At 32.4% G+C, this 7,046-nt stretch overlaps 1 long non-coding RNA gene across 1 annotated transcript; it reads right to left on the bottom strand.

Annotated features, from left to right (window-relative positions):
• Positions 1 to 4,113: 4,113 nt before the first annotated feature.
• On the bottom strand, positions 4,114 to 6,390 carry LOC106340756. Its single transcript, XR_001269501.1, has 4 exons — positions 6,048 to 6,390; positions 5,577 to 5,697; positions 4,736 to 4,860; positions 4,114 to 4,653 (listed from the first exon to the last, which is right to left on the bottom strand). It is a non-coding gene; the product is annotated as an uncharacterized LOC106340756 (long non-coding RNA).
• Positions 6,391 to 7,046: the final 656 nt, after the last annotated feature.

The following is a 7,046-nucleotide window of genomic DNA, read 5'->3' as shown; positions in this document are numbered from 1 at the left end:
TCATGTATGTTTAGTGTGTTGCTTCCTCACATTATTGAAGATTTGTAACTTAAAATTATGATAAAAATTGGTAATGAATACATTTGTGAGTGACTTATATGCACAGACAATTGATATAACTTTTATTTTAAGAAAGTTGAAAAGTTTTGTGTTTATGAATTTTAAAGAGTTCCACTAACTCTTTCTTCCATTTTTTTTACTTCTTCAATTATTTTATTGTTTACTCCGTATAGTTATATCTCATGTAGTTCTTTGTGCATGTTACTCGAACCAATACGATGGAAGTCCATATATATAAATAATATTGAGATTTATCATTTCAAATTTAAGCAAGCTATACCTTCGTTTTAGTAGTTAGCCTTTACGATACTACTTGATCAAGTAAAAGAAAATAAACAAAGTTATGATTCAGGTGACCTTTTCAGTATATACCCAGTCATGCCTACTGAAATTCTACAACTCTCTGCTTTCTATCCATTTTTCAACTTCCATGTCTCTGTTAGGCATTTCTTCAAGAAAATTCAAAATTTTTATCAACTCCAATACCAGCCTAGCTCTGTCCAATCTATTCCATTTATCATAACTACAAAACAGTCAACAACCACCGTATTTCTTCTTCTCAAACAATGAAACAATGTTGTAATTTCTTGTTCAATCTCAAACTATCAAGGCATACATATGATGGTATAGAGAAGAAAAAGCATGAGTCTTAGTCCATGACTGCTGGTCTTCTTGCACGCATCAATTAAAAAACGTGTGAAACAGATGGATTAGCTAGATTTGCGGGCTATGAACTCCAGGATGCTTAGCTTGCATTTGATCCCTCTTCTGAGGATTTTTCATCTTCATCTTTGCACATGATCTCTTTGGCACTTAATTAAAGACCATGTATGTATTCTACAAAAGCCTTAGAATCAACATAAACTTGCATCTAAAATTAGCATTAGCAATCCTAATATCTCACTAACCCGTCTGTTTTCTAATATCTCAGGTACACATAAAGAAGGATACTAACCCTCAATTTGTGATGCTGTTGTGTAGAGGAGTACTTGCAGTAACCCATGACCTGAAACATACAAAACAAATATCTTGATGGTCGAAGCACTGCAAGAGCTTTTGCTGCAGAAGGCATATGAATAAAAAAGTTTAGAGACTCCCTTTGACTGATTGTATAAATCATCGATCTGGAACAAAACCTATGAGATTAAAAGCACCAAACGAAAATAATACATTGAGTATATGTCTCCTGGAATGAAATAGATGATGCAATGCTAGAATATAAGAACTCAATTAACTCAAAATCCATTATTATCACCACCGATGAACCTCTCCAATTTACATGGAAAGATTGGCTTGCATGAACGTAGATATGGGGTGAGGTTGTTGTTTTTCTTAAAAAACACTTTGAGAAATGCAAGATATTCGTTCTCCATATCCCTCTCTGATATTTATCGAGTCAAACTTAAACTTATACACAAGGAGCAATGTATTAGAGTATCAGAGATATTTACCTTTGTTCCACCGGCTCAAACTCATGACTGATATTTGGGATGTCGTCTTCTGCTGTAGTTTGTCAGCACTGCAACGACACGTTTCTCTGCCACAATAGCTAACGCTGGCTCCGTCAAAGTTACGATCCCGATTCGTCGGAAACCAAACGGTGAGGATTTGGAACAATCTTGTTTCACCTGCTAGAATAAAATGCGATTGAAACAGGGAGATCAATCAGAAGAGCTAAACGTTTTGGAGTTGACAGCGAAATTCATCAGAATAAATATTGAATATTAAAAGAGATTTACAATGAGCGATGCACCTAAAGGGAGAAGACGGCGAGATGATATCATTACAGTGAGCGATACATCAAATCTTCGGAAACCAATGTATAGCTATGAGGAATTGTGAGGATGTGTTAAAGGTATGAACTTTATATAGGTGGAGATCCACCGCATGTAAATGAGATAAGAATCATTGAATGAGTGATCTGTAGTAGTCGAAGGAGTTAAAAGGTGTTAATGACGTTAAATCAATAATCTCTTAACGTTTCGGAGGTTTAACGAAATGACGCAATCGATGTTTAACACAGGGATTGTTCACGACGATTCGTCTAACTCAACCCTCCTGAAAATCCATTGTTGGTGAAGATCGTCAGAGATCAAAGAAGAAGATGAACCCTAAATATGGATATCGCGTACGCTAAGAAAATATTAGACTTTTGACTTTCACAAAAAACTTAATAACAGAAGAAGGAACCCACTAAATATTCAAGACAATGCCCATTTTAATTTGATTCGTTTAAATGAAACGGTGTGTTTTGCTTGGGTGGACACGTGTCGCGCACAAGAAAGCCCAATTTATGACGTGGATGCACATGTGGCATACCTTGGAGAGATCCAAAGCTTCTTTTATATATATACTAGGAAAGGTCCGCGCTACGCGCGGGATATGCTTTACGTGTTATGTATATACATGTATTATTTTTGTATGTTTTCGTTGTGTGTGTTTTATATTAACATTTGTAAGAGAAGTTTATAATAACGTTTATGGTTTTTAAGAATGTTTGGACGTTGAGGAATTATATATGTTACGATTTACAGTAAAAGTTCTATAATTTTGGACCATAATATTTTATTAATTTATAGTGTTATTAATTTATGAAAATTTTCATTTTTTAGATTTTTATATTTTAGAAAATATTTTTTTATAAAATATGAAAATATTTGATTTTATTCTATGCATATTATTTACAAATTTTAAATTCGACTTTCATATTGCTTTTATTATATTATTTAGTGTATAGAAATTAACTATATTTCATATAATTTAAATGTGGTTTTCGCTATAATTTTACTAAATATTATCAAAATATATTGAAGTATTAAAAAATAGAAATAATTCTATTTTAAATATAAAACAAAAAATCCATTATTTTGTTTGTACTTATATAATATATATATGTAATTTTATAATTTATGATTGTAGTATGACCATATATTTACATCAGATTTTCTAAAAAATTATTATATTATTATTTTATCGATTTGTATGATATCTTGAACTGGTCCAACTTGGGACCAAAGAAATTTATTAATTAAAGTGTTTATTAATTTATCAAGTATTAATATATAGTTTTTATTGTGCACATATAAATACACCCGATAATATGTTATTTGATCATATATTGCTCATTCACTCGGCTATTTATGGGTGTTCTTTTTTATTTTGGTATTTATGTTTGTTATTTCTCGGTTATGGAACTTAATTGGCTGTTTAAATATTTATAAAATTCGGTTCAATTTAATTTCTGTTATTTTGGTTTTTGGTTTTGTTTGAGTAACAAAGTTGAGAACTTACTAAATATGATTTTTAAAAAATTGGATCCAATTTGGTTCAGTTCTGATTTTTTAAGTAATTTTGAATAATTGGATTAAAACGGTAGATAATTTGGATTTTTGGATTAAATATTTCGTAATTCATGTTGTTTGGATTAAAACATCAAATAAAAAATATTCAAATAATGGTTTATTATAGTGTTTTAAGGATATTTTGTTATTTAAAACTAAATACTGTATAGCTAATATTTTAAAATATATAAGCTATATCTTAGATATTCTGGTATATATTTTGTTTTTGTTACGGTTTTGGTGTAGTTTCAGTTTATTTGGTTATGAATATATATATGAACATTTTGGCAATTTGTAATTTTTTGGTTTCGTCTGATTTAAACTCACACCAGGCCAAATGAATTTCAGCTATCACGTATAGACATGGACCACTTACGTGTGTTGCGTAAAGTGCGGACTTCCAACGCACAATAATATTAGAGGTTTTATTTTACTTTGTTTTTGTTTTTTACAAACAAAATATTTATATTTAACTATCTTCACTTAAATTAATTTTTTTTTACATTTTCAAAACTAAACTTGCTGAAATTTATTAAAAAGAATATAGAAGATCATGTTAAAAGTAATTTTCATTCAAATTTTAGAAAAAAATGTCAAAGAAAATTCTGACCTACACAGTAAATATGTGCTTCATCAGGTAAAAACGAAAGCAAATGGTTAATGATCTATTCATATCAATGAACTATAAGAAACTGATGTTAGTTGCATCCGGTCCAATATTGAAATATTATCGATAAATAAGGTAGAAACATGAAATCGAGATCAAACAATGTTTTGAAAAAGACCATGCAAACGAAGTTTCAGAAAATGCAGGAAACTATTCATATGAGTAACTTATGCAGCTAAGCTTTCGCCAGAGTTGTTTGAGAAGCTGTTGTGGTTTGATTCAGTAGAGGCGTTGTGGTTTCACCGGGACTTCACCACTGCCGATAGCTATGTCAGTTTCTGTTAACTTCTGACCATCTGAACAGATGCAGACACACATATAGCACCACGCGTAGCATCACCACTGGGGTGGTTATTTCCGCCCTGTCAACAGACATTACAATATGTCACACTGCTAGAAGCATTGAGAGCATATGCATTTAGCTCGGACACCATAACAGACTCAGTTTTCTTTACACCACCATATTTAGTAGTACTTGTGGAGCAGCTAGCTCCAGACTCAGCCAAACCAGCAGTTGGTCAAGTCAACATCTATTTATTTGCAAGTTCCAAAAAATATACACTTGAATCATCATTAATAGGCGACCTGCAAATTTTAGTGTATTTAGTATCAGAATATTTCTATAGGCAAACATTACAAACAGAGATAGTAGAGAGATGGTTTTGACCTCCAACAAACGTGGGACTAATTCTGGTAGCAACAATGACCGTAGGCTCCACACGTACCCTAAATAGGTTCTGGTGAAGTTGACTGGCCTGAACACCAAAAGCACTGAGACAAACAGTTGTAGTCCTGAAAAAAAATTGAAGCATTTTAGGCGCTTGGTCTTAAAGATCCCAGAAAAGTAGCCAGAATCATCATGTTCCTCTAATCTTATTATAAAACAGATCACTGTGTGGTGTAAAATAAATACCAATAATTATCTTATCTAAAGGTCTGATTTGGAGATCAAGGGATATGGTAAACAAAAGTATGCATCACCAAGCTTTAAATTAAATAGGATATATATTCGGCAATAAAACTCTTGGATGCAGACAATATGGTCTCAGAGATTTAAAACTTATTATTACATAGAATATAGAGGGCTGATAAAAAAAATGAAATATAGAGAAACAGAAAAACAAAAGAAAACAAAGATTTGAAAGCATGAAGAAACTCTTTGTATCACTATCAAAATTATATTTATATGTGTTTGCTTAAACTATTGTGAGATTTTAAATAGATACTAATCTACATTTTTTCACCAGCATTATCATCTGTGTATATGTTTATCAAGAACATAACAGAGATCATGAACAAAACTAAAATGTATATGTGAATTGCTTATGTATCTCAATCTAGAAAACTATTCATGTACTCAACACTTACATATGGATGTATGAATAAGTTTTTTCACCAAGATATGAGTAGAGGTTGTGGAAACTATCTAACATCTACACTTTATGGGTAATGAAAAAATCCAGTATGCGTGTACAATTTTTTATCATGTACATAGATTCCTGTCTTACCTCTTGAGAGGAAGAAAGGCTATGGAGTGAGATTACATGGTCTTTTGAGGTGGAAGGTCAGACCCTTAGCTCTGCAACTCTTTTTCTCGAACTGTTTCAGTGTTTTCCCAGTTTACAAAAGCTCTGCACAAAAAAATCAAGACAAATTGTCAGTTCGTAGGAAACCAAAAAAGCGCAGAAAACTTTTAATCCAAAGTATTTTAATGGACATCGAATTTTTTATAAAAAATAAGATCCATGAGAAGAAAAAACGATTCAAATGATAACATATCAAATTAGTTTACTGGAGAAAGCAATTAGTAGCAACAAATCAGATCAGAACCTTGAAACATTGTTGACCCTGATAGGTCAAAAACAAAAGGAATTTAGCTTTCCGATATGAATTAAAAAAAGCAGTGAAAGCAGGAAGAAAGAGTTACATGACATTTTCTCAAAAAAAAAAAAAAAAGAGTTATATGACACCGAAATTACCTGAGGAGCATGTGACACCCATGAAACACTTAGGTCATGAGTTCGCGCCTTTCTTAAGCTTTCGGACTTCCCAGAATCTAAACATTCGGACTTTGATGGTGTTGGAATGGCGTCCAGCTTTGAAGTCGGCGAGCAAAGTCGTTGGGACAGCCATTCCTGGTGTGAGGGTTTCTAAAGATTTTAGTGATGCGAGAAGGAGAAGCTGATGAATCAGATAGGCCGAGAACCCTTATTTATAGGTCTGGATTCGTAGTATTTGAGGAAGGAAGGAGACAATTGAATGATCGCTTATGGAAGAACGCGAACTCTAGCGGCGTGAAGGAGATGAAGCCAGGAAGCCCAATTTTTTTTCTACCTTACTTAAATGAAACGATGAGTTTTGGTCAGAGAGGACAGGTGTCACGCCCAGAAGAGTTGAGTTTTCTAGCTGGCATCCGACGTGGAGTCCTCAAGAGTGAGAAAACTCTATTTTATAATAATAGATAATAGATAGATAGACTAGGAGGATGTCCGCGCTTCGCGCGGAATATTGTTTTATTATTGCTAAGAGCATGATTTTTTGGATAATGTAATTTTGTTGTCGTTTTTATTTGTTAAGAGCATTACTTGGTATTTTTAGTGTGTTTTGTACTAGTAGGTGATATATTAATATATTTTGTGTTTGTTTTTTTGAATAATTTGTTTTTGTGTGTATAGTACTTGTTAGTAGTGAAGTGAGCCTCTAACGTAAAAGAATATTGAATTTCAATAACTTTGTATCTACGCATTTGTTGATTATAAGATTAACGGTTTCAGCGTCAAAATTGTTTTTTATTTTATTTTTTGAAAATTATAACTATGTTTTTTTGCCCTCTCCCCATATTTTGACCTTGAGCTGTCATCGTCTATGTATTTCGTTACCTTTCTGGTGTGCGATAGTTCTCACCATCACCGAAAAAAGATTCACCTCTTTCTCTTATTCTTCCTTGCCATCTTCACCTGTGAGATTATATGGTATTT

Source organism: Brassica oleracea, chromosome C4 (genome assembly GCF_000695525.1).
Source record: "Brassica oleracea var. oleracea cultivar TO1000 chromosome C4, BOL, whole genome shotgun sequence".
In the NCBI taxonomy this organism is placed as follows: Eukaryota; Viridiplantae; Streptophyta; class Magnoliopsida; order Brassicales; family Brassicaceae; genus Brassica; species Brassica oleracea.
The sequence above is the reverse complement of the archived record's forward strand: the minus strand, read 5'-3'. Positions and strand labels throughout refer to the sequence as shown.